Source organism: Wyeomyia smithii, chromosome 2 (assembly GCF_029784165.1).
Source record: "Wyeomyia smithii strain HCP4-BCI-WySm-NY-G18 chromosome 2, ASM2978416v1, whole genome shotgun sequence".
Classification (NCBI taxonomy): Eukaryota; Metazoa; Arthropoda; class Insecta; order Diptera; family Culicidae; genus Wyeomyia; species Wyeomyia smithii.
In genome coordinates, this window is record NC_073695.1 from 222,134,473 (window position 1) to 222,161,620 (window position 27,148).

Genomic DNA, 27,148 nt, shown 5'->3' on the forward strand with positions numbered 1-27,148 from the left:
TACCAACTCCAATCACTTTGAAATGGTGCAAATTTGCGAATAACTGATATTTGCATTATTTTTAAATAATGATACATAGAGGCGAACAGCGAAACGCCTAAAGCCTCTCTAATCAACACATTTAAAAAATTGGTAACTTTTTTACTGTAAAATTACGGTAATTTCTTACGTTGACTTTTTTTGAAATTGTACTTTTTTTACGTTTTCACATTTGTGGCATTATGAAGAAAATTAAACATTGTTTATTTTTTAATTAAAATAATCGTTTGAACCATTTTTGTAACAGTGCAATTACCGCACCAACAGAATAAACATATCTTCAGGCACATTACTTATCAAATAAGATAATAAAACATTCTCTTGACATTTTTCCAGGCAGTAACATGCTTATGAATGGCTGTTTTTGTATGGAAGCCAGGGGAAAGACGAATTATCTGCTTCAAAAGGTAACTGATAAAAAATTTCTACAGGTTTAAAAATTAGTTTCCATCACGTTTCGAACCTGTGTATCAAGATACATTTATTGTCACATGCAACACTAAAAATTGTTTATTTTTACATGTTTCAGAATATAATCGATTTGCGCTTTGTGCATCGAAGTATGAAACTATATTTTACTAACCAGCGAAAACTTCCGAATTTCTTCGAACTTGTAAGTTTTTCCCTCACACACCCTAAGTAACCCACCGAACCGAACCAATCAGCGCATGTGAATGTGAATAAAGTCAAACCACCCAGCAAGCTCGTGACCTGAAGGGGTAATAAATATATTCTCCATTGAAGCATAACATTGTTCCCGCAGCGAACATTGCTTCGTGCCAAGCCATCAAGAAGCAGCATCCTAGAACATACAGCATCCTGTTGGTGGTTCTGCCGTTGCTGCTGCTGCTGTTGCTGCTACTGTTACTGGAACAGAGATTGGAAAGTTGTGCGATGAATTATGGGAGCATTATTATCGAATTTACCCGAAGGCGAGCGGTTGCCAACTTCATTCTTCATGACAACATGCGGCGGCTCCCGTGGAATAATAGGTTGTGGTTTGCTTCGTAACAACGCACTAGGACGTATAAAGCTTGCCTAATCTTTACGGTCGTCATCTACTGAGAGAGATTTCTAGTGATAGAAATACCTACATTAATCCTTGGTTGCAAGAGCTGTCAAAGGCTCAATTCGTTAAGTTTTTAATAGAATGATAACAAAATAAAACTTGATTTCTGAAGTTTTTATTATTGGTTAGCTGGGTTTTGACATTGTTGACATGTCAACAAATGGTTGATTTTCGTATTCAAAATTACTGTTGGAGTGGAACTTTGCAAGGATCTTGCTTGTTTTTGATGTAGAGGATAGATGTGCAAATTAAAATACCGAAAACATCGAAAGCATTACGAAAATTGTGCAATTTCAAATGCTAATAACTCAGTCAGTTTTCAAAGGAATTCCTTCATTCCTCTAGCAATTGATAGTAAAATTAACTAAGCGTTCATCAAAGTTATGCCTTGTTTTTAACACAGATATCCTTCAATCAGAGCTTAAACAAGGCCAAATTCCATCCAATATAATGGTTTTCAGGACCGGGATGCTGCCCTAAGGCTGGACACCAAATACAGACGTCATTTTGAAATTCAAGATGGTGACGTCCGATTACTAGAACCACCTAATATAATCGGTAGGATGCACAGAGGCCATAAATCAACCTCAGATATCACTTTGAAATTCATCGTGTCTCATACACAACCAAGTAAGTTAGAGGCACAACCTCAATACCCCTTTTGAAAAAAAAAAACTGAGAATGATACACTGAACTATCTTCATAAAGATATAAGCAAGTGCAGAAAAGTGAAGCCAGCAAGTAATATTCGAATCGAATATGCAAAGTCGATTGAGTATATTGCTTATGACTAGGATGTAAAGAATACAAAGCATAAGGAAAAACGTTAAGCGTAATTATTTGCGAAAAGTCTGATTTTAGCCTGATACCACGCATTTTTTGCTAATGAAGAAATAATATAGAGGATTAGATGTAAACATTCACGAGCTCGATCGGTTTACTTATCGGATAGAAGATGGTTAAAAAGTTGAAGTCTTGTACAATCATTGTGTCTTCCCGATTCGCACAAATGTTGCACATAAATCGCACAATAAATGTGTGAAACGCATAACGCAACAGTTGTACTGCGAATACATTGACATAGAATGGAATCAGAATATATATCATATACCGACACTTTATTTCTCACGTGGAGTGTATTAGTGACTGCTACTCATGGAACAGTGCAAGCAGCAAGTGCAGTGCAAGCGACGAGGGAAATTTCTCTCTCGCTCGTAGAATTTCGTCACATACAATTTGCAGGTTGCTCTTTCGCTTCTCTTTCGGTTCGGATTGCGACGCGCAGGGCGATACCTCTTTGTTTTACGAAATGAGCGAGACAGAATGGTTTTGCTTCTCGCTCGCTTTGCAATGCTGCTTGAACTGTTTAGGTGTAGTAGTTTGGAGCTGCCGAATACATTGGAGAAACGCTAGAGCATTGATTGCGTTATGCCCAACACGCAATCATTGTACTGGTTCCGAATTACATCAACAATTGCTCTAAAAACGCACAATTTTGTACTGGTTTCGCACCATCCAACTTTTGCGTGTAGCTTCAAAAATGAGGGCAATATTGAGACTGCAAAGATTACAAACTAGAGTATGGCGCTTGCTATTAATCTACGCTTGATATTAAATCCCCATGCTCTAGTTTTCGTGGAGTCAACACAATGTAGTTTCTACATGAAACATGTAATATGTTTAATAGAAAGATCGTGACGATTTTTCGGTGAAAAGTGAAGAAACTCGGAGGAAACCGAATGCAAAATCAGACATTACGCTGTGCGCTCGTGAGACGAGGATGAGTAATCTAAATAAAATAAAATAGCAGAGCGGCTCACTTTTCATGGAAAATATATCCGCAGGATAGTGTTCCTAAACTATCTCGCATTGCACAACTTTCAAAGCCTTTTCAAAAAATTATGGTCGAAAATCGATTCCGTATGACCATAAAATCAAATCTCAAGCGAAAGAGCGATTGCGATCCGAACCCTAGCCAGCCAAAATAACCATTTTGGAATTTTCCTAAAACGTCCAATATTAAGAGACAGTGGCGTTGCCTTAAAGCCCTTCTGGAGGGGTTTTGAGAGCAAATATGAATTTTGAGAATATTGAAGAGAGAATAACCTCAATCAATGATTATCCTGTAGCGAAACAGGATTAAAAACAGTGGTTTGGCCCACTCACATCACTTCCTCGGGTTGCATTGTAGTAAGGACAAGAGTGCGGGAGAATATTGAAAAGAGAGAATAGAAAAGAACAATATAAAAGATGAGATGTTTTCTTGCTATCTTTAGCGATACCGCTTACCGTGCAACGCGCGTGCTGCTAAATAAACCGTTGCATAGTTCAGTCAATGGTTAATTCGAGAACAACATTAGAATTGTTGTTTATCGCATGGCATAACAGTACAAAAGATGAGTTTAGCGATAGGTATCAACAAAGTTGTCTTCTCGAAAAAAGTTTCTATGAAAATTCCAGCTCGATTGTACAGCAGCTTTCTTTCCAAAAATTAGAAGCAGCTTTTTGTTGCGCAATCTGAAAAAGGATATATTCTAGATATTCCTACGCCGGAATAAACTGTTGATACTAGACACCTTGTTTACCATGGGAGAAACAACAACGTCCGCATGGTAGCGAAATCAGTAGGCGACAAAAAAGAGTAACGATAAGGTTTTCTTTCTTGGTGACTATAGGTGACAAAAACAAAGCAAAGAGTCAAACAACTAGAGAACGACGGGAAGAAACATCGGAAAATAGAATTGTTTTTCTTTGGGGTTTGAGGAGATCCGTAATACTAATATATTAATATACTAATTGACGTTAGAATAAGTACGAGGAAAATAAGAATGATGAGTCAAAAAAACCTAAGCAAATTGGAAATACAAAAAGCAAAGTTTAAACATTGGGGTAAAATACTTTTACTCCAGCAAAACATCATTATTTCTCTAAACATTCTAGGTTTTCAACAGATAAAATTAACTTGCCTAATTCCAGGTATTCTCAGATACGAGACATCTTGAACAATTAGAAGTAAGGCGGTTAGAAAATAGATCTACTACTTCATTCTGGAAAAAAGTAGCAGGGTGGTATCCAAGGCACGACCGCATGACGACGCTATTTTTATATTCCATTAAAGCAAATAGTAGACGAAATCGTAATTCTAGTATTTTTTGCAATTTTTTCTAACAGTGCATTTCTAAATACTTAATTAATCTTATTTTAGCGCTGTCATCTTAGGAAAACCTTTGTGATTTAATTTAGCGAACTGGGTGGAATTTTTCCATCTTAGCAAAAAGCAAACTTAGCGAAACTATATGAAAATGGAGACCAGAACGATTCAAGTGGAAATTCTAAGATTGAAAATTGATTTACATTAAACCGATAAAACTCACGCTAGGTTAGCTCCAGCCCAGCAAATAACTTCATTTGTTTTAAGAAATTACGTTTTGTTCAAGAGCTTAAAAAAGCAAGAACTCAATTACACGGTTTTTGTGTAGTTGTTATCAAGGTTTTGTCGAGTGACAAGAAAATATATTAACTTCTTCAATTATTTAGAGTATTTTGTTATTTTTCACGACAGAGACAAGTTTGTTTCTCTATGTGTGCGAGAAACAAAAACGAAACCGCGCACCGAGAAACAAAAACGAAATTACAGTCGAATCCCTTTAAAGCGACATCGCAAGGGACTGTCGTTATAGCGAAATGTCGCAATAATACGAAGAATGTTTGCATATGTAGAACAGAAGGTACTGTTGAGAATGTCGTTATAGATTCAGCAATGTCGTTATAGAGAGATTCGACTGTACTATTGTCACAATAAAAAATGACAAGTATTAGTTTTGGTATGCCGTTATAGAGGAAGGTCGTGATAGCGAATTGTCGCAATAAAACGAAGAATTTTAGTATAAAACAGAAGGGACTGTTGAGAATGTCGCTATAGCGAGATTTGTCGCTATAAAAAGTGTCGTTATAGAGGGATTCGACTGTAAATGTATGCTCATTGAGTAAACTTTACCAATAATTTATGGTACTCTTTTTTTGATACCTCAAAGAACCTGTTTTGATCTAAATGAAATTTCTAGCAAATACGTGTTGATCATTCATTGCTGGTAATTTTTCCTCAATAAATAAAGACTGGTTGAAGAAGTTTAAATCGCTGCTGTAAAGGCGAGTTTACATTCGTGATCGTTTAGGTGTTTAAATACTTTTAATGAAGTGTAAATGAATAAACGAGAAAATACCAAATCTTCGATAAACACCCGCTATAGCTACCTCGAGTAAAACAACAAAAACAACAACAAATCGTTACAAAGTCAGATCGGTGGTATCCGTTAGTGTCGGCTGTGCTTGAGAAGAGAGGTAGTGATTGGTTCCTCGGTATGATTTAGACAGTCGATGTTATTTACCAATTTTGTCAATAGTGTCTCTCAAGCAATAGGTTGTTTTTGTACATAAATTTAACCGTAAAAGAATTTCTGATCGAATGATGCCAAAACCGCGATATTTAAAAAAAAAAAATGACTGATATATATGTGGTGAAAACTTTACCATTTTTCCCGGGTTAATTACTAGATTTTCAAATTCAGGCGCCAAACTTCGATATATACGTTGGTCCAACGTCAAAAATCAACGTTTCTTCGCTTAGAACCAAAGATTATTTGCAATAGTTCTGTAAAATATTCTAACATGACTTGGGTTTTATTTTTCAAATAAGTTCTTCATAATTTTCCAAATTGAGAATCAGTGGAGCTCATACAGCTGTTTCATCATTATTTTCCTTGCATAATTGCACTTAAAAAAGCAAAGTCTTGGGGCTGAATTCCGATTCGGAACTTGACCTTCTGTTTATTTATACATGGACTTTGCAGCCGACTGAATATTTTCTCGACTTAGCACTGGGGCACGGTGTATCGTTGTACTTATCCTACACATACAAAATGTGCCAAAAACAATATCGATAACGAATTCTCTCAACTAATCTAGTTGATCGAGACCGCTATTAGCCCCAAGGCTAAGCGTGCGATATTGTTGTCGCAGCCGACTGTTTAGTGTACAGGACTATAGCAAGGCTAGCGCTACGATCCTGCTGACACTCACAGTCTCTCCCGAGCGGAGACTCGAGCCTACGACGACTGGCTTCTTAAGCCAGCATCGTACCGCGAGACCATCTGGGAGAGTTGCACTCAAACTTACAAATAAATCTCGATAATTTGCAAAAATTCCCGATATTTGTACCATCCCGTAAATTTTAGTACCGCAAGATTAGAAATGTTCGAGGTAGTCCACGCTACTTCGCAAATCGATGCTGATGGATCAATTTCGAATTCGCTGAAACTTTACACAGTTGTTTATCTTCGTTAAAGAGGCCATTTCATGATATTAGCTGCTTATGTTGACCCAGGACTGCTGTTTCAAAATGATCTATCTAAAAATGTGTAAAATATTCTATTTCAGAAAAACGGTTTGTTTAAATAAAACAGTGTCTTCAGAAAGGTTATAAGGATACTGCTCCATTATTCATCTCAGCCCAGATATTCATCTCATACAACATGAAAACAGGAAAAACGCATCTTTTCTTCTTAGACTAATCTGGTAATCCATGGAATGGATTGTTCTTAGTTCACTTTAGATTCCTCAGCTCTAAATTTGATATTTTAGTCGCACATCTGCACCCGAAAACTCTTTTAATTTAATTACCTACCTCAGACAACGAAATCCGCGCATTGTCCTATACGGCTACAACGGGATTCGTTTAGCAGTCAACCAAAGCTTTTTTCATCACTAGCAGACCATTTTTTATTTTAACTAAACAAAATCACTCACTACACTAAGAACACTTTTAAATGTTCACCTCAAATTTCCTAAAACAAGCTTGAATTAGCAGAAATACATTAGATGAATTTCTACAATTCCTTAATTTCAACTGTATGTATTTTCATCTGTTTTCACTGCGTTGAAGAAAATCAAAAGTTGCCAAATCAGTTTCTGTTAATACGAAAAAATCATACTGAAATTGTTAAATAATCCCGACATAATTGATATAAATCGACCGCACTGCAGTGGTTACCTAGGTTACCAATTTTGCACGTAAACAACTACAGCGGATATCCAGGTAACCTACTACTACGGGCTGCGGCTAAGTTCATTCATGATAATGTAATTTATTCATGATTAGCAGTGTGATGAATATGGGGGCGTCGTGAGATGAATAATTGAGCAGTGGTACAAGTTTTGAGATGGATATGGAAGCGTTGTGAAAAATGGTTTGTTTTACAAAACTCCAGCTAATTTCACTAATGATACAATGCTGAACGATTCCATAAGAGCACGTAAGCATATTTAGTTGATTTGTTCAATGATTTCGTGAAAATTTGGTGTTTAATTCGGAAATTCTTCGTGAATATCTGCCTAATTAGATGAATAATGGAGCCGTTCCCCAATTTATTTTAAAGGAAATTATTGTCTACAACTTTGCCGAAGACACTGTACAGATCAAACAAGCAGTTTTAATGCTTAAATTATTTTTTACTGTTAATAGACACTCGGAGCTACAGATTATCCCTTAAGGGAACATCTATAAATGACGCATAGGAGGGAGAGGAAGGGGGGTCAAGCCAAGCTACGTACCAAATATGTAACTAAAAAAAAATTGTTTATTTATGATACAAGGTATGTTTTGATTAAACAAATTCTTAAAAAAAGTTGACTAGCCACGTAATTATCAAGAGGTGGGTCTGATTTTGTAACGAAATGCTATGATGGAGGAGAGAGGGATGGTAAAAAACCTAAAAATAAGCTACGTCATTTATGGGTGTCCCCTTATTTGATGTACCAGGTTTTGTGCTGGCATATATTACACACAAATGGCATTTTCTAATCAGAGGTACATTTCATTCTACCGCTCTGAACTGGACCGGACAGACCAATACGGAGTCATATCGGACCGAACCGAAACCTAGACATAACTTTTCGTTCCGAACTCGATTATTGTTCTGGATACCTAAAGTTACAATATAACTGAAAAATCGAGTTGAGTAATGGCTGTACATATGTATTTGAGACCTTATTGTGGTCTTTCGCATCTGTTCTGCAACTCCTATTCCTACCACAAGGAGAAACCTACGAGTAACCTTAGCGGAGACCGGGTAATCAATCATACGTGGAAACTTTGGTCGTATGCTGACTGTGAAGGGAGTTCGTACACGGTTATGTCCCCATATTAGAAGCGACGTACAACAGCGTCTCTTCCGGATCGGGCGGCAGAATCGTGAAATGGGAGGATTAACCTTTCTACGACCATGAGACATGAGTTATGCATGTGGAGGACCAACGCGCTCTTGCGGTCTTCAAACGGAACGTGTTGCGTATTGTCATCGGTGGACTGCAAGTGAAGAATGCAACGTGGAGAATGCGGATGAACTACAAACTGCGGAAACTGCTTGGGGAGCCATCTATCATACACACCGCTAAGATTGGTAGGTTGCAGCCGGGCATGTTGTAAGGATGTCGAATAACAGCCCGGTGGAAATGACTGCAGCCATGGACCGAGTGGAATAAAGACGACTCTTACGTACAGCAATGGCCACACCACGGCCTGGGACTGTTTAGTGTGAGTAAGGAGTCTCACCAGCTATATCTAAAACGGCAGCCTTGTTTTAAGACTCGCTATCGCAGCTCCAGAAAAGTAGCCCACTGATTATTATTAATTACGAACAATCCAGAGTATAATCTGCATGGGCCCAGGCGTTCGAAAAAGGAGAATGATTATTGGAAACTCGATACTTGAATATGAAGGACTTTAATCCAACCAACTCGCGCAGGTAATATGGCTAGAGATCTGCGGAAGGCGAATGTGGAGGTTGCAGCTGTTTAGTAGGTTCGGTGGCCGTAAACGAGAGAACATGAATTCCGGGCAGTAAAATTTACTGCGCACACCTCGCTCAAGTACCAAATCTGATCAGTGGCCGTGTGAAACCAGGAAGAAGAGTCGATTTCATGCTAATAGAAAGGCAGTTAAAGCACGTCATTAGATGGAGGCCGAGCAGTGACGTGCGGTAAGTGCAAATGAGGAGGCCCACTCTCAGATCGACCATGTGTGAGGTCTTTCAGAAGACCAAACATCGAAGCGAAGCACTATCTCGAGGTATGCAAAATCCCCGTACGGCTGTTCAACGTATTGTAATCTAGGATGACGAGGAAGATACGGTGAAACATGCAGCAATTGTCAACTGATGGAGTAGCTGCAGAGTACTCACAGAAAGTGTTAGGCACAACTTGGACAGCAATGTCCAATGAGTATTTTGAAGCTGAGTGTCAGCGAGCGACAGATCAGAAGACCCGCACCAGATTTCACATATTGGCTGTTTTAGCATGAGAGGCGTTTTTTTTTGTGGAAGCAGGTTGAGAAGAGTATGATCAATATTGAGAATGAAGAACAAATTGTGGACCGACCAACTATGGACGAGGTGAGAAAAGAAGTTAAAGTGCTAGGAAACTGCAAGGCAGCTGGGCAATCGCTAGGGACACCAAAATTCACAGGAATGGTTGAATAGCTATAATCTTTCATTTTTGCCGGTTTGAGCTTCTGGAGTGAACCTGTGTTGACCAGTGTTATGTTCGAACACGGTTTCCCAATATAACTGATTAGACTGATTCGTGCCACCCTTAAAGGTTCCACATCAAGCGTTTGGGTATGGGACGCTTTCGTGAGGGTAGTTTTAAGAAGGGTGACGGGTTGTCAAACTTATTGTTCATTATTGTTATGGGAAGATGGTAGGCGTGCAGAGAAGCGGCACCATCATGACGAAGTCTCACATATTTCTAGGTTTTTCAGACTATATTGAAATCATTGGTATTATCCGTAAATATATATATATATATATATATATATATATATATATATATATATATATATATATATATATATATATATATATATATATATATATATATATATATATATATATATATATATATATATATATATATATATATATATATATATATATATTTTTTTTTTTTTTTTTTTTTTTTTTGAATCAGTGACCGGACCCACTAAAACCCCTCCAGTCTCCAGCCCATAATACTCCCCGGGACCACCGCTAGGTATTGCTTCGGGGAGCGGCTTTTGTGCTCTGTGCACCCTCTTGGTTCTATAGATCTCTTTGCTAACTTAGCTAACTAACCTGGAGACTGGCCGTTAGCTAACACTGGCGTGTCGGTGGTCAACCTGTCGCCTGTTTTGCAATTCTGAAACTATTTGAGAGGCGGCTGTACAAACCGCCCTCCAAATGTTTGGATCTTTACACATCCTCCGAACTAGGTTGTCCGGAGTGGTGTCTGGCCCGCTCACTACCATCATGTCGCTCCGCGCATGCACAAAACGAGGGCACACGAAGAAGACATGCTCAGCAGTTTCTTCCGCATCCGCGCACTCGGGACACATGGGGGACCCCGCATGCCCGAATCTGTGTAGATACTGCCTGAAGCAACCATGACCTGACAGAATCTGTGTCAAGTGGAAGTTAACTTCTCCATGGCGCCTCCCGACCCATCCGGATACGTCCGGAATATATGATGCGTCCATCTACCCTTTGCGGAATTGGACCATTCCTGCTGCCATCTGATCATCGAGAATGACCTTCTGGTGCCTCGTATACCCCTTGTGTCACGTTGATCGAAGCATTCTACGTCCTCCTTAATGGCTATGCTGATAGGCATCATGCCGGACAGGACGCAGATTGCGTCGTATGACACTGTACGGTACGCGCTCACAACCCTCAGGCACATGAGCCTGTAGGTACTTTCCAGTTTTCGACGATGACTGTTGGTACCTAACGCTTTGGACCACGCTGGCCCACCATACCTAAGTATGGACGAAACCACGCTGGCAAGAAGTTTACGCTTGCTGCCATATACCGCTGAGCTATTGGACATCATTCGAGATAGTCCTGCAGCGGCCGTTGAAGCCCTCTTACAGGCATAGTCGACGTGACTCTTAAATGTGAGCTTATCGTCAACCATAACCCCCAAGAGCTTCAAGGAACGCCTTGAGGTAATGGTGCAGTCACCGACTCTGACCACCGCCTGCTGCTCTAATTTGCGTTGTTCACAACCGTAACCTCCGTTTTATGGTGCGCTAACTCCAGTTTCCTAGAGTGCATCCAGTCTTCGACTTTGCGTATGCAGTGCGCGGCCTTCAACTCGACCTCTTCGATCGACTCGCCGTAGACCTCTAGCGTGATGTCGTCTGCGAAACCGACGATCACAACCCCTACAGGGAACTTTAGTTTCAACACCCCGTCATACATGACATTCCACAACACCGGGCCCAGGATGGAACTTTGCGGTACCCCTGCGGTGATTGGGACGCACTTCTGACCCTCCTCCGTGTTGTAAACTAGTACCCGATTCTGGAAATAATTTTCCAAAATCTTGTACAACGACACCGGTACGTGGATGCTCCTAAGCGCGAGCGCTATGGAGTCCCAACTGGCGCTATTGAATGCATTCTTCACGTCAAGCGTGACGATTGCGCAATAGCGAATGCCCCAACTTTTACGCTGGAGTGCTACCTCTGCCGTCTTGGTGACAGAGAGAATAGCATCCAGCGTGGATCTACCTTTCCGGAAGCCGAACTGGTTACTTGCCAGACCGTTTACACCCTCTGTGTACTTCACCAGTCTGTTGAGGATAATCCTCTCAAGCACCTTGCCCGTAGTGTCCAGCAGACAGATAGGTCTGTATGCCGATGGGTCCCCTGGCGGTTTCCCAGCCTTCGGCAACAGCACCAATCTCTGTCGCTTCCACCTGTCCGGAAAGAGGCAGTCATCCAGGCACTTCTGCATGACTGCTCGAAATAGATCGGGGGCCACTTTCATGGCCGTCCTGATGGCCATGTTCGGGATTCCATCCGGTCCCGGTGCCTTGCTCACCTTTAGGGAGTTGGCGATCACGATGAGTTCCTCATTCGTAACCCTTACCTCCTCCACAACCTCTGCACGGCTGCCGTCTCTCACGGATTGAATGCCCGGCAGGTTGGCCGACCATCCCTGGTCTGTGTCTGAGATACTGGAACGTCGGTCGTGAGACTCAGCAACCGGAGGCCAAGGATTTGGCTCGTGTCGTGGAAAGAGTCCCTCGATGATACGCTCCAGCATCGCTGGTGATCGCTCTGCAGGCGCCAACACGCCTTTGGTCTTCGCCATTACGACTCTGTAGGCGTTGCCCCACGGATTCGTATTGGCACTCGCGCATAGCGTATCGAAGCAGGCCCTTTTGCTCGCCTTTATCGCACTTTTAAGCGCCGATCTTGCAGATCCGAATACTACACGGCGCTCTACCCTCTGTGCATCGGTACGTGCACGTTGCAACATCCGTCTTGCACGGAGGCACGCGCTACGGAAATCCACAATTTTATTAGATTCACGGGAAATGTTCTTTTTCTATCGTGATCAAATCGAAACCACACAACATTTCTCTACGCTAATTTCTAAACGTGTACTGGCTTCAACTAATGGATAGCGAACGAAATATACACAGTAAAACAACAGGGGAATTCATCATTGCCAAACAAGTCTGGAAGCACTGTTTCTTTCATTAAAATCCAAATCGATGCAGCCTCTTTACGACTCCTTTGACTCGTAACCGGTGTATGCCTGGGTTCTTGGGCGGAAAAATCCAAAAGTTTCATACACTTCCTTCTCTCGTATTACAAGGTCTCCCAAAAGTGGGAATGCATGCTTTTTCCCCGGCGGAAGCCGACAACAAAGCACACGGATTTAAATGCAAAAACCGACTCCGGCCAGCTGAAATACAAGCCTCCCGATGGCAATATTTCATTTTCGTTAGTTTCAAGTTTCGCCCCCTAGTTGTAGTGTAGTTACTGTTTGGTGTTGACTCTTTCATCTGTACCGTGGTACCGTGCAGCACGGTTTTATGGCTAAGACACGTAGCGAACAACTACCGTGCGTTCCATCCTGCCCCCACCCAGCCCGGCTACTGGTCGACCAGCTCAACAAAGAAAAACAGACTCAGTGCAGCCCGAGCGGAACTTTTCCCGCATTGCCTCCGGGAGCCCATTTGCTTTTATCATAGTTCGGATGCTAAGGCTTGCGGTTGTTCGGCTTTTTCCGCCAGAACCAGAAGGGAAGGAAGGTGACTCGCAACAAACCTCAGCTCATAAACAGTTTAATTTTCTCGAGCAAAAGTTAAACCTGACAGTGTAAATGCCCGCGGACATACCGATGTTCGGTCAGAACACGGAAGTATTATAATCAAGAAACGGCAATGGCTAGCAGCGCCCGCCGGGAGGAAAAGACATCGTCGTCTTACGGTTAGGGGACTAATGTTCTGGGAAATCAAAAATGTTGCCGCTGATTATGCGAACCTTCGTTCCGCCGAAAAATGGGGAAAAAGGGATGAAGTTGATGGTTTATAATAACATCGCACAATGTCATCAGGCGGAAATAAGTGTAAGCAAGATTTTGCTGAAGCTAGGGTCTCGGCGTGGACATTTCTATGCAAAAAAACGGAATATACAATTTAGCTTCATTTATATCAATTCGAAATATACCGGACAACCTGAAGGGTAATTACATCGTCCCAAGAGTCGTTGAAAGTGGGTCGAGTTTTGGTTTCGCAAAAAGTTGGTGAATGAAGTTAAGCAGGGTGCACTGCGGAGGGATGCAGACTAGACTGGTAGAGGATAGATGAAAGCAGAACCAATTATTTACCATAACTTTCACACAAAAGATTAGTTTTCATTGATTCGAGGTAACGGTTCGAAGTTGATTCGATTCATCGGTGCAATAACTGCAGTTCCTCCAATTACCAAACAATAAAGTTGAACAACACTCGGCAAAGTGGCTAGGAAAGCTGAGCAGGATTAAACGTCGGTAAATAGTTCGATTGAAACTGTTTACCATCATACCTTTTGTTAAAGTTTTACCGGGAACCGTTGCGAGTCTTTGGAAGGCTGATTCAGGGGATGAAGTTGAATTGAATTCGGTGGGTACCTGAAACGAAAGTGGAAAACAGAGAGGAAGGATAATGATTAAAGTTCTCGAATTTAAATTGGTGATCGATAGTTTGGATGTGTAAAGTTCTGGGCTTTATTATTATGTGACCAGCAATTAAATCATTTGCATACACGTGGGAAAACTTTCCACGGGAATTCTTTTAGGAAGTTCAGTAAATATTCCAAAACAAAAAAATACAATGCAATGCAATGGTTGATGTATTATCATCAACCAACTTTCATCATAACAAAGTATTACAAAATTCGAGCATTCGACAATAACGGGAGTGAGCGAATTCAACAGAACGCACAAAAATCGATAAGTTCCTGTTCGTGGGAAATGATCGGAACTCGAACTGTTATTTTTGCTTATTTACGCAGATTTAAATCGAAAATCGTTTGCGAAAACAGAAAAACAAAAAGTAGGATTAAAAATGACGAATCGACACGGCGAAGCGTAAGTCAAAATTTAATAAACGATAATAATTCACGGCTTAATGGCTTTCAATAATGGAGGACCTTTTCCGGTCGGCCGTAAATTGAAGCAACCTCGTTGGCATATTTATCGCTCGGGATATTCCCTCCGGAAGGGCGAGGATCAAGATTGCAAATTGGCTTTCTTTTGCAGGAGGTCGAAAGTGAAACTTCGAGAGGCACAGGAAGATATAAATCAACGGTTATAATCAAGCAGTTACTTTTCTTTTTGGACTCAATCCTAGTACATAGAGCTATACTACACGTGAGTAGCAAATCCAATTGTGCTGTTCAACGAAGACCTCCTACTCATATCGCAATCGCTATCAATTCACTCTCGGGAACATCAATCAACGGTGATTGCAGGTGCACTGATCCGTGACAATGGCAGCAAAAAAGATGGAACGCAAAAGCGCTGGGAGTTGAGGCTGTGACTGGAATTGTCTTTCTAAAGGCCAATTTTGATCATTATGATCGATAGCGACTGGTTGTTCAGTTTGAATTCCATCTTTTCTAGTTCAATTTAATATAAATCATTCTAATCAAACTTTTCATGTCCCAACCCAATCAAATTTAATCTGTTACGTGTTACGAAACCCTAACCTAGATAATCAAATCTTAGAAGTTACGTGCTACGAAAGAAGATTCTGCTATTGTGGGGTAAAACTTACAAGATTATTGATTTTGATACGATTTCTTTGATATTACCTGCTCAAGAGAGTGTTAGCATCAGTACGATCTGTAGGACTCAACAGTGGAATATTAGCACTTCCGCAAGTTAGTACTACAAATTATTATTTTATTCTTAGGAGAGCTTCATAGCAGTAAGATTACAGCGTTCTCTTTGACAAACGGTAAACTTTACAAAGTCGGGAGTGAGCGGCTGTATAGTACTATCAACCAGAGAGCAATTTCATGAAAAACGTGCCGACTTTATATAGTAGTTCTCTTTCCAATTGTAATTTTTTATTTGGCTGAAACTTTGCACAGATGTTCCTATAAGCCAGAGATGTCGCTTTTGTGCTGTTGGTATTTTTTTCGAACCACCATTTTTTGAGAGAGGATTGTGTAAGAGAGGTATTGATTAACACAAATATTTTTAGATTTTTTAATGATTGATTGGTGTGACGTCTTCAGCATAGTTTCAAAAAATAATTTTGTCTTTCGGAGAAAACTATATACCCGTGAAAAAAAAGTACAAACGAAAACTTTGAAAAAATATACAATTCAAAATGCTTAACTAAAATGAAAGAGGTCATTTTAAAAAATTCCATTTTTTACAACTGCAAAAGATTAGCTCAACACTTATAGTCTTTAGCAAAGTTGCAGATTGGCTTTTTGTCGACCCAGAAAAACAATGTTTTGAAACTTTTCTGTCGTGTACTGTTATATTCTGTTGTCTATCTGCTAGCAGTTATGAACAACTTAGTAACTGATAAAGTTCTGAAAATGGTAGAAAATGCTACCGAGTTAACAATAATAAGAGGGTGGTATCCAAGGTTCGACCGCATGACGTAGGACTACGGTAATTTTCACTATTCACCGGAGTTTAGGGAGTAACAGAGAAAAATCTCAGCTTCTTCAAATATATAATATAAGCCGTATAACACGTCATTGGTGTTTCACAACAGTGATACTGGCCGGGCTTCGAAAAAGTACTGTTGTGAGACAATATACTGACCACTGGACTCTCTTTTTATTATAACAGCCTCATGAACCAGCTATTGACGAGAGCTCACATACAGCTAAAGCTTACATTGGCAACGAAGCTGTCTTATGTTGCACACGACAGCTCATTCTTGGATAAGTGTTTTGTTCGTTCAGTCATGACAGCCTAGTTAATTCATTTTGAGGATGTCCTGCTGGTTGGGCCTGCATTGCTGACAGCTTGCTGATCCCGCATTCGATGCCTGTCATCGATGATAATGGAATCGCACTTCCCCGTTTCTTCTTTTCTTAGGACTGTGCCATAATAAATACGAAGCAAACCATTCCATATTTTCTCCCCATCTTTGACGTGAAAAAAAAACGTGTTTAGCATCGCCTCACTTTCATTATAGCATCGGCTTTACTCTCGGGAATTCTAATCATCTGATAGCCCGCTCGGATTTGCGCCGAGGGATGACATGCTGCAAAGTATGTCATTAGCGACAGCTCGGCAAAACCAACAGACACAAGAATCAGAAAACTAACAATCCGTTCGGCATTGCATGTGTGCGCTGTCATCAGTCGCGGTCGGGCTGTGTAACGAATGTATGAGAAGCAGGGAGAGCAATATAATGCAAGCCGAATTAGTTCAAAATTCGCTGTCACGGAAAGATAGTACTTTTCAGAAGGCTGGTAACTGAGAGTTTTTTTTATTTATCGCCATTTCGGATTGCCATTTGTCAATTATACTAGTTCTCCTATTGTTTCTGGCAGAGTTTCCTGCCTTTTTCGGTACTATTGCAGCTACCGAGTGCTTCATAACATCCGTAAGATATACGGGTACCTAAGCACCAACACGCCCAGTGGCCAGATATTGAAACCCGGCACAGGATAAACGGTACTTTGCCTTTCCTTTCTTTGCTTTGCCACGATCAGAACCCCGTGTCCCTAATGTGATACCGGTACGGTCTTGAAATGGAAATGAGTTGAGATGACTAGAAAATGGGAAGGAATATTAAACATGTTCGATAGCTGCACTGGCTGCGGTCGAGAAATGAACGCAGAGAAGAAAAGCAAGAACCTAATTATACGCTATACTTGGAATCAGTCTTCAATGTAAAACAACTCACTAGCTTCCGCTTTGTATAGATCCATAACGGTGCCGGCCGCGTCCGTTGGGGTAAAGAAGGAAATTGTAAGGAAGGAGGTGTCACAGCCGTTATTGTTGGAGACCGAGTTTACCTCTGCATCTCCACGACTACGACGGAAGGGAAGGGTTGTGTCACCGTGGTAAGTGGCAAAAATCGAACGATGTGGCGCACGCGACGTAATAATTAGATTAATTATGATAATTATCGACCAAACAAAACGTTAAAAACAACAGCAGATAATTGGGTAAAATGTCCGTAACTTTCCGGTCAGGACTATCCATAGTAGATGATGCGATCAAGCACTTGTCGCGAACATGTTTAAATATTTGTAATACTCCATTTATTAGGACCAACAGCACAATTCGAGTATATCACAGCAAGCATAAAGAATCTACAAAAAAAATGGTTCAGTTGGTTTCACAACGGCTAACTGCTTCTTCAATTATATTGCATGGAGTGTTTAAAAGTGGCTCTAGTAGTTCACAATAGTGAAAAATTTGTTTGGTTTATCAGCATTTAGGGTTGCCATTTACCGGTGGCACGAATCGATTTCAGTTCTTCCGTTAATTCTTCGCACACACTGCAAGCAAGCCAACACATAACACAAGTAAACGAACGATCATACACACACACGCTACCGACACACACATAACTAACTACAAGCAGTGGCTAGATAGCAGAAAGTAAACACGACAGATCTGGACAGAATTACTAACATGTCCAGACATGTTCAGCAATGCTATTGTTCAGTGCAGTCCGCCGGTTTCCTCGATTGGTCTGAAGGCTGTGAAACAACAAAATGTTTAGAAAATCAAATCGTTTGTACACTTGAGTATACTGTAGATTGGTCGAATATGTGTTTAACAAGGCTCTAAATTTTACAAGAGTACAACGGTTAGTGTCAAATAATTGCAATTTTCCACAGTTTGGTGGACGCATAGCTAATTTTCCCGTGGTCTCCGTGGCTCTGTCGTTAGCGTTGTCGTTCGGCTAGCTTTTCCACGTGGTTGTGATATTGAGTTCGATTCCCGATCAGGTCGAGAATCTTTTCGAACTGAAAATTTTCTCGACTCAACACTGGGGCACGGTGAATCGTTGTACTTATCCTACACATGTAAAATGTGTCAAAAATAATATCGATAACTAATTCCCTCAACTAATCTTAGTTGATCGAGACAGCTATGAGCCCCACAGGCTAGCGTGCGATATAAAAAAATAGCTGATTTTTCCATCGTTTGCTGTAAGAATGAAGAAAATATGTTGGAAACTGACTGAGCTTTGAGCATTTGATAGGCGACAACTTCGTGACGCTCTCGCTGTTTTCGTTTTTTTAATTTGTACCCCTATGTTGCTGTAAGACGTAATTCTACGTGATTTTTTTTATCTTGCACTGTATATTTTTTTTCAGAAGAACGAAATTATAATCTATGATCACACCGATCAAAGAAACCTTTATGGCTCTAAACATATTTGTGATCATGAAAATAGCTTTTTAACATAAACCTTTCATTAGAATGATTCGTGATTCAAAAAACCCAAAACGACATCTTTAGCATCAAAGAATATCTTTGCCAAGTTTCAGCTTGATAAAAAGTGGTTGACCTGTTTTTTTTTGTGGAATTGCACCAGTATGGTCTGAGAAAAAACTTCCTACAGACTGGTTGGAAGGACTCATTTGCCCCATCTATAAGAAGGGACACAGAATCGACTATAGCAACTATCAAGGCATAATCCTTTTTAATTCCACGTATAAAATTCTCTCCCGAATCCTGTTCCATAGATTAAACCCGTTCCAGGAAGCCTTTGTTGCTGAATATCAGTGCGGTTTTCGACCGGGATGAACTACAACGGAACAGTTGTTTACCTTGAGAAAGTTTCGAGAACACAAATTGCAAACATACTTTCTGTGTATAAACTTCAAGGCGGCGTACGATTCAGTGAAACGCAATGCTTTAAGGCAGATTAGTCTTGAACATGATTTCATAATAAAACTGATTAAGCTGATACGTGCGGCTCTTGACGGTTTTACTTGAATCATCAGGACAGCGGATGAAATTTTAGACGCGTTCATGACATTGAATTGACTTGAATTGAAGCAAGGGCTCTCGATTTTGCTGTTCAACAAAGCCCTGGAATGTGCTGTACAAATACAGGTGTGCAGAGGAGCGGCTCCATCATCTCGAAGTCTTCGTTATCAATTGTAGATCTGTGGAGTGGATCTTTACGGCTCTCAGAAGAAAAGCTGCGAGAATTCGAATCACCATAAACTCAAAACGTAGCATTTAGCTGTTGGCAGAGAGCGTAGTAGTCCTACTGGTGTTAGTGATGGATGGCGATACTGTCGAAGTGGTTGACGAATGTGTTTATCTTGGTACTTTCGTAACATGTAATAATGAGGAGAGCCGCGAGATTGGAAGAAGAATTGCAGCAGCGAACAAGGTTAATTACGGATTGTGTAGCCAGTTTAAGTCCCGCAGCCTACAGATCCGCACGAAATTTGCGCCCTGCAAGACGCTGATCGTCCCAGTAGAAGTCTTCGGGCATGAGTAGTGGACGGGGAAGGAGACCGATAGGTGGGCGTTTGGGGTCTTCGAGTGCAGAATTCTGCAATCAATACTTGGTGCCAGACCAGAAAATTGGGTATGGGACAGACGCATGAATCAAAAGCTGTACGAGGCATACAAAAACGCTGATGTTGTCAAACTGTTGAAACACAGTGGTATATTGGGGCTGACTACGTAACATGTATAGCAGATAGAGAATAACGAAGGCAATAATCAAGGTTTATGGAGGCTTATTATAAGTGCGGCAAGTCCTTAGAGGCTTCAACGAAGTTTTCCCGTAAGCAAAAGGAGAAACGACGAACCCGACGAGCAATTACTCAGTGACCTTTTGACGCACTTCCGAGGCGGCTAGGGGCACCAAAATTCCGGAACGGGTTAAAAACTATAATCTTTCTTTTATTTTACCAAGTTTGGGCTCCAGAGTTAGCAGAGTTTTTTTTTGTTTTTGTCGACCATTGTCATCAATGTGTTTTCAAATATCTCTGAAATCTCTATGTTTATTGTTCTTCTAGGGTATCCAATCTTGTTCGAAATTTAATTGCAGCTATTCTTCGTGTGAGAGCCACAAATTTTCGGGGTTTTGATTGTTCAAACTAGATAATTATTTTCCTTAGTTTTTTTTCTAAATTCCCTAATTTTGGATAAGATTGTAATAATATGTATTGGCGCTAGGCCAACCTGGAGCAGGAATAAGAATGGACTGAGTTTGTGAATAACAATCAACATGTATCGAACAAGGAAGGGTATCAAACAAGGACGTCCTTTATCACCGTACCTATTTAATTTAATTATGCAAAGCGTATTGGAGAAGGTATGCAAAAAAGTTCCAGAGGTGAACATGATAAATATAGGTATACTGAAACCCCCACTCATACTGGCTTTTGCGAATGACTTATTAGTAATTACGGAGAAAAAGGAGGTTCTAGAGCGAATCATGAAAGCAATAGAAGAGTATCTTTCGGAAGTGGGGTTGGAAATCAACCACGATAAAACACAAATCATGATTCGAGACCCTATTGACCATAACAAAGAGGAAGAGATAGAATTAAGTGCTAGATGGTATAAGATATGTGAGGGGTTAAAATACCTCGGAATCAGCTTAACCAGGACACTAAACAGACCGGCAACAATAAGAACACGATGTATAAATGCGTTGAAAGCGGCAAAATTGGTGATAGAATTCTGTAAAAAATATAAGCCATCATGGGACATAGGCCGACTGATATACAACACAGTAATAGCGCCAGCCATTCTATACGGAACAAAAGTCGCAACGCTAACTAAAAGAAGCCGACTGCAGCTAGGCAAATATGAGAAGCAAATTGTAAGAGAAATATGGAAAAATTGCAGAAAAGAAAAAAACAAGAAAATTGAATATAAGGAAAGAGTTATCAGGGAGAACAATAAACAGAAGAGTTAGGGTTGGTAGAATTAGCTATTATGGTCATATTAGGAGAGGGACATCCATTGTGTTTAGCATATAAATTCAAACGTAAGAAGAGAGAAGAAGGAAGGCCTAGTTTTACTTGGAAAGATTGACTAAACCAAGACTTGCAAAGGTATATCAATACAACAGCAGAAGATTGGGAGGAGCTAATAAGAGATAAAAATAAACTAAAGAAAAAAGCAGAAGAAATATACAACATGGAAGAAAGTGAAATTTCTGATGGAATGGAAGACGAAGAGGATTCATAGAACAAAATTAAAAAGAGGAAAAAATGAAAACGATTCATATATAGAGAAATATTTCGAAGGGTCTTGTCTGCACGATAGGAAAAAATTGCTTCAACTAGATCATTAATAAACTAAAAAAAATGAAAAAAAAGCTACTCACGAAAATCGATGGGGCAGATTGGACCTTTTGAGGTGTTTTTCTGGATATATGAGTAAAAACATGTATGTAGAAATATAGGTAATGAGAGACTAGTAATGGAAGTAAGTACGTGTCTTTGTATGAATGTAAGCATGAAAATATGCATAAATGAGTAAGTGTAAGTGTAAATGTAAAATGAAGGAAGCAAAAGTCGGATGAAGAAAAAAAAATGTATGCAAATATAGTTTAGAAATCAAGAAGCATTAGAAAAGGAGAAAAAAAAAATTAGTAACATATAACAAATAAAAATATTAAATAGTTACAAAAATTTAAAATAAAAAATAAAAAAAACATAAAATAAAAAAAAACAATACGAAAAAAAGTGAATAAAAAACAAGATATAAATGAAAACAAAAAAAAATAGAAAAAAAATTAATGCAATAAACATGATAAAACTAAACATAAAATAAAATAATAATAATAATAATAATAATAAAAATAATAATAATAATAAAATAAAAACTATAACAATAACAAAATAAAAATAATAAAAAACTGTATCAAAAAAAGAATAAAGGCAAAAGAAAACGGAAAATATTTTTTTTTTAGGATGGGCGACGGAAAACAGAAGTCAAGAGGAAAAAAATTAAACAAAAAAAACATGCGGAAAAAGGAATAATGAGAACCAGGGTGTTATAGGTAAAGATGCGGAACTTTAAAGGTCCATTTACAAAAAGGTAAATTGATAAATGAAAACTTGTTTTTAATTTACATTCATATTTATATATACAAGGGAGGGAAAGCACCAGGGTATCATATAAGTGAAGACTGGATAATGGAGTGGATGCATACCGGATTCACCTTTGATTAACAAACCATCAGGTGGGTTAAAGCTGGTGCAGCGAAATTGATTATTGCATGATGGGATCCTAATGCTGGAAGGAGATTCTCAAGTCCCTAGAATGCGTGCAAGTGTTTCTGCTTACAGGTCCACCTAACCCTTTTTGGCCCTTCAAAACAGCTTTAGTATGAAATTCATTCAATAATCAAATTTGGATCTACTGTAAGTCTACCCACATACATTGGTAATGCCTTGAACTGATGGTGGCTTCAATATACATACATACAACAATTAATATGTATCGAAAAACTTTCTGCATCAATGTAAATTTATATTAGTTGGATTTCAACTGTAAAGTCAAATAACTCACGATTAATGTTCTTTGTCTTGTATATCTATCCCTTTCAATTATAATTACCCTTCCTTTCGCAAACATATGTGGTAGATTTTCAAATTAATCCTGGATATCGTATCATTATTTAGCGTGTAAATCACATAGTTTAGTCAATCGTTGTATACCAAAAATAGCTTAAATGTTAATCTAATAAAACTATTATTTTTAAACACTAGTCGTATAACGAAATAATGCATCAATAAATCTATTTTTTGTTCTTGATTAAGTGAATAAAAATAAATACATAATGCACTTTATGAAAAAAATAAACAATGTAAATTTCTCAACATTCAACAAAAAAGAGTACCCCACATTATTTCCAAGTTTTTTGGACTTCAATTACAATCCCTCTAACAACAGGAATTGAAATTCGAGAACAAAAGAAAAAGTCCATTCCAAAACATTTTCCGCTTTTTTGGGCTTTTTTTTCAGTTTACCTTTATTTTGATAATTGTATTGAAATATATTATATTATATGTGTATTCCATAATCAACACAATCTAACAACTTTGATTCTTCGATGTTAATGAGTTATGAATTTTAAAAGCCTTAACAAATTGGGAGAATTAATTTGGGTTAATACAGCTAATATAGTAGTGAAATTTCATGTTGCATGTATAATGTAATGGTACAATTAGTCAGCCCGCTTGACGACTTAACAAAACAATGAAAGATGAAGCCATTTAATGTACTCAACGCTGCGATATTTTGAGTTAACAAATCATATTAAACAGCCACGAGCAAGCCGAAAACTTTCGAGCTTTTGAAAGCGGAAACAAACTCAAACGGTAACGTCCACAAGTGCTTAACTTTGTCGGCACGGTTTAATTCAATTTAATGCAGCGATATCATCAATGAATCTCTTGTTATTAATAGTGTGACGCTTCGCGCACTCCAAGCGCACAGGGTTGAACCATTATTATCGCGCATCTTTCATTCATGAATATTAGTGTAAATCAACTGGGCATGACAATGCTCGCTTTTTTGCTAGATGATAAAAGCTGTCCGGCTGTGTCACTGACGCTGTTTGCCACTTCAGCCATTCTGTGAAGCTAGTCCTCGAAAAGTGCACCACTTGGCTTGGAAGTGCATTCCTGGAATCGCAAGAAAGTTATGCAACAGCTCGGCTAGCAGTGGATGGGGGAACGTTCGCGAGCGTACTAGAACACATTCTTTGCGACCAACAGTATCCAGAGTGCACCAGCAGCGACGTCACCGTCATTGTCACACCATTCACTGTTAGTTACTCTTCAATTATGCATACGTACCACTTATGTAATAACAGCTACGGTAATAATAATAAACTGAACTGAAATTGCATCATCGTTATCACCCATTTCCAGCGAGCAACCCCGTAATATTCGTCGTGCAGTGGGATCATCCTGTGACCGACAGCGCGAGACGGTGACGACAACAAACGGATCATGCCAGTAGTGGGCAGTGGCGAAGGCTGGAGCCGTCTATTTGCGGTCACACCCGCAGTGGGACGTGGATGTTTTGATATGATCTTCCATGGGATTCAATCGACTCGAATGTGGGTGGGAGTGCTCACGTCATTCGACCACGGTGCAATCGAACATTTGCGACGAACATTTCGAGCATCTCTAACTGCTTCCTCGAAATGGGAGCAACGGTTAATGCAATTTTAAAACGGAGGGGTTTAGAATAGCACTTCCCGAACATTCTCATGCAACATAATACGGTATGTTCGTCGGTGCAGTTTGGCCACAGTCTGAACCGAGGTGCAATCTACCAGCACATACGTAAATCCCGTGTTCTGCTTCGTTGTCACTAACAACAATATCTGATATCAGACTGCATTAATTTCCATTATCTGCTGCCACTGACACCGGCAGTCATGTTGTGCACTTAGAAGCACACAGATGGGTCTCGTAATGTTGGTTACTCCTCTGACTCATCCGGTGCTAATCCGGATGAAAGCAGCAATCACTTTTGGTCATTCTATCATTTTCAGTCCCTTTCCAGTTTGAATGGGAGCTTCATCCCACCTTCAGGCAAAATAAGGTAATTTACTTCGCTCGAACTAATTGTCAATTTGGAAACCCCTAGCGTCCATCGTGCGATGCGACCAATCGCTCTGTAACGAGCTGTTTGAGAAAGAAGCAAATATAATTTTTCCACTGAACTGTTTTACTGCTCCTCCCACAACGATGACAGCGCGAAGCGGTGCTGGTTCAATTGATATTGGTGAGGCGTTCCTGAAAAACCATTAAAATAAATCCAACTGCCCGGAGGAGCCGCGCTACTGATGAATTACTCACAGCGAAGTTTGATAACCAACCCGGAAAGTTCGTCCAACTAGCAACTGGCCAAGAGGTAAGCAGTTGATTGGCAATAAATTGAATGTCAGATTTCAACGCTTTTACAAAGTCATGTGCTGATAGGGAATGGCATCGAGAGGAGCGGAGAGGCAACGATCGTAGGATAATTATTTATTGATCTTTGTTTGGTGCTACCGTGGGCTGGATGATTACTGCGTTGCTTGAAATATATTGTGCATAGATTCAGCTGTTTAATAATCAAAGAGCATAGGGTTTATTGACGAATCATTGTGAATGAATAATGCACCATGTACTTTGTTTAGACAATTTCTAATTGCTTCGCAGTTTGTATTACTTATTTTATTCAAATGTTCAGCTTTTAACTATAATTTATTACTATACCACGGTAGTAATTGAAAGATACTTGTCAGCCTTCGTATCGATCACTTCATATGAATATGTTCATTGGGAACTTGTTAAAAAATCGTTACAAACAAGGCAAGTCACTGGAAGTTTTATAAAATGACTTGGAATTGCATGTAATAAGTGTATGGTTTTTTATCGAAACGCTGAGTTAAATGTATTGCTGAAAAAGATTTTTTTTTATAAGTACTTCATAGGTCCGCATGATTCATATTAGTGAGCTATCTGTTACTTTGGCTCACGGATCCAGATAAGCAGGAATCGTAATAGAATGCTTTGGGGAGAATTTAAATTTGGGATTTTGGACACCTAGATGAAAAATCCAATGTGGTTAGATACTAAAAACACGCGCTACTAAAATCAAAATGGATCAAAGGACGCATCGTAGCGGAACTTACAAAACGGGGGTAGAAGGTATAAAGAACATTGAAGGCAATGAAGGACTCTTGGAGTACGACATCTGCAAAAAAACACAACCTTAAGCAAGGTGCCATCCGGAGAATCCGTATGTGAAAAGATTATCATCATTCCAGTACCCGGTCAATCGATATATATTTGACAATTGTCAAAGGAAATTAAAAAGAGTAGCGAAGTTGCAAGAAATGCTTCGGACATAAAGAGATCGTGGATTAAAATGGCCGCTGAGTTTAAATAACAAGGATACCAAACTTTGAAGTATTCAAAAAAAAAAATAAAATAAATCAAAATTGTAACGTACCGTAAACTGGGGTGACTTTGATCACCGGGGTGACTTTGATCACTATACCTCTTTCTGAAAATGTGGTAAAAAAGCGCTCGTAGTGCTTGGGATTTGTCGTAATCTTCACTGATTGTGTGGATACATGTTCGCATTGCTACTATTCATGCATTTCTGCTATTTAAAGAGTGTTTTTCATGCTAAAATATTATTTGAAAATAAAGTGTATTTTTGGCGATTTTAGTTGCATACAAACAATCGGTTCAAGCAGATTCAAAACAACAAGTTGCAATACGTAAAGTGTTTTTATTTTGTTCCCAGATTAGTTCTTAAGATGAACAAATATTATAACAATACATTTTATTGTTATTTTTGCAAGTTTTTTTTTCGAAGGCAATGTTGTGTCCCAATTTTCTCCACAGCGTATTACATATTTCTTCTTAACAAAAACCCAAGACGTGAAGTAACATGCAAATTTGGGCAATTTCATAAGTCATATTCCTCGTGGACTAGTTTTTGACGATTTTAGACCACCTTCTCTTTCAGTGAATAATCATTCATATATATTCTAAAAAATTTTTATGAATCTTGGACATTCGCCATTATGAACTGTTCACGTAGAATGTGAATGGCCCCCAATGGCTTTCCATATTTATAAACTCGTTTAAGTCGTTTAAGGCTGTTCAATTTAGTGAAAGTAGCAAAGTGTTACTCCAAATTCATCAAAACAATGAAGTGATCAAAGTCACCCCGG

General features: G+C 39.4%; 1 protein-coding gene across 11 annotated transcripts in view; it reads right to left on the minus strand.

The window, feature by feature from the left end:
* The window catches only part of LOC129725427 (fat-like cadherin-related tumor suppressor homolog), a 682,871-nt gene that overhangs the window by 474,125 nt on the left and 181,598 nt on the right, over positions 1–27,148 (minus strand). The window contains exon 3 of one of the 11 annotated variants that reach the window (XM_055681261.1): positions 14,022–14,106. The exons of the other annotated variants lie outside the window; for them this stretch is intronic. The gene's annotated coding sequence lies outside the window, so the exon portion shown is untranslated. The remainder of the gene's footprint in view (positions 1–14,021; positions 14,107–27,148) is intronic. 11 annotated transcript variants of the gene reach the window in all.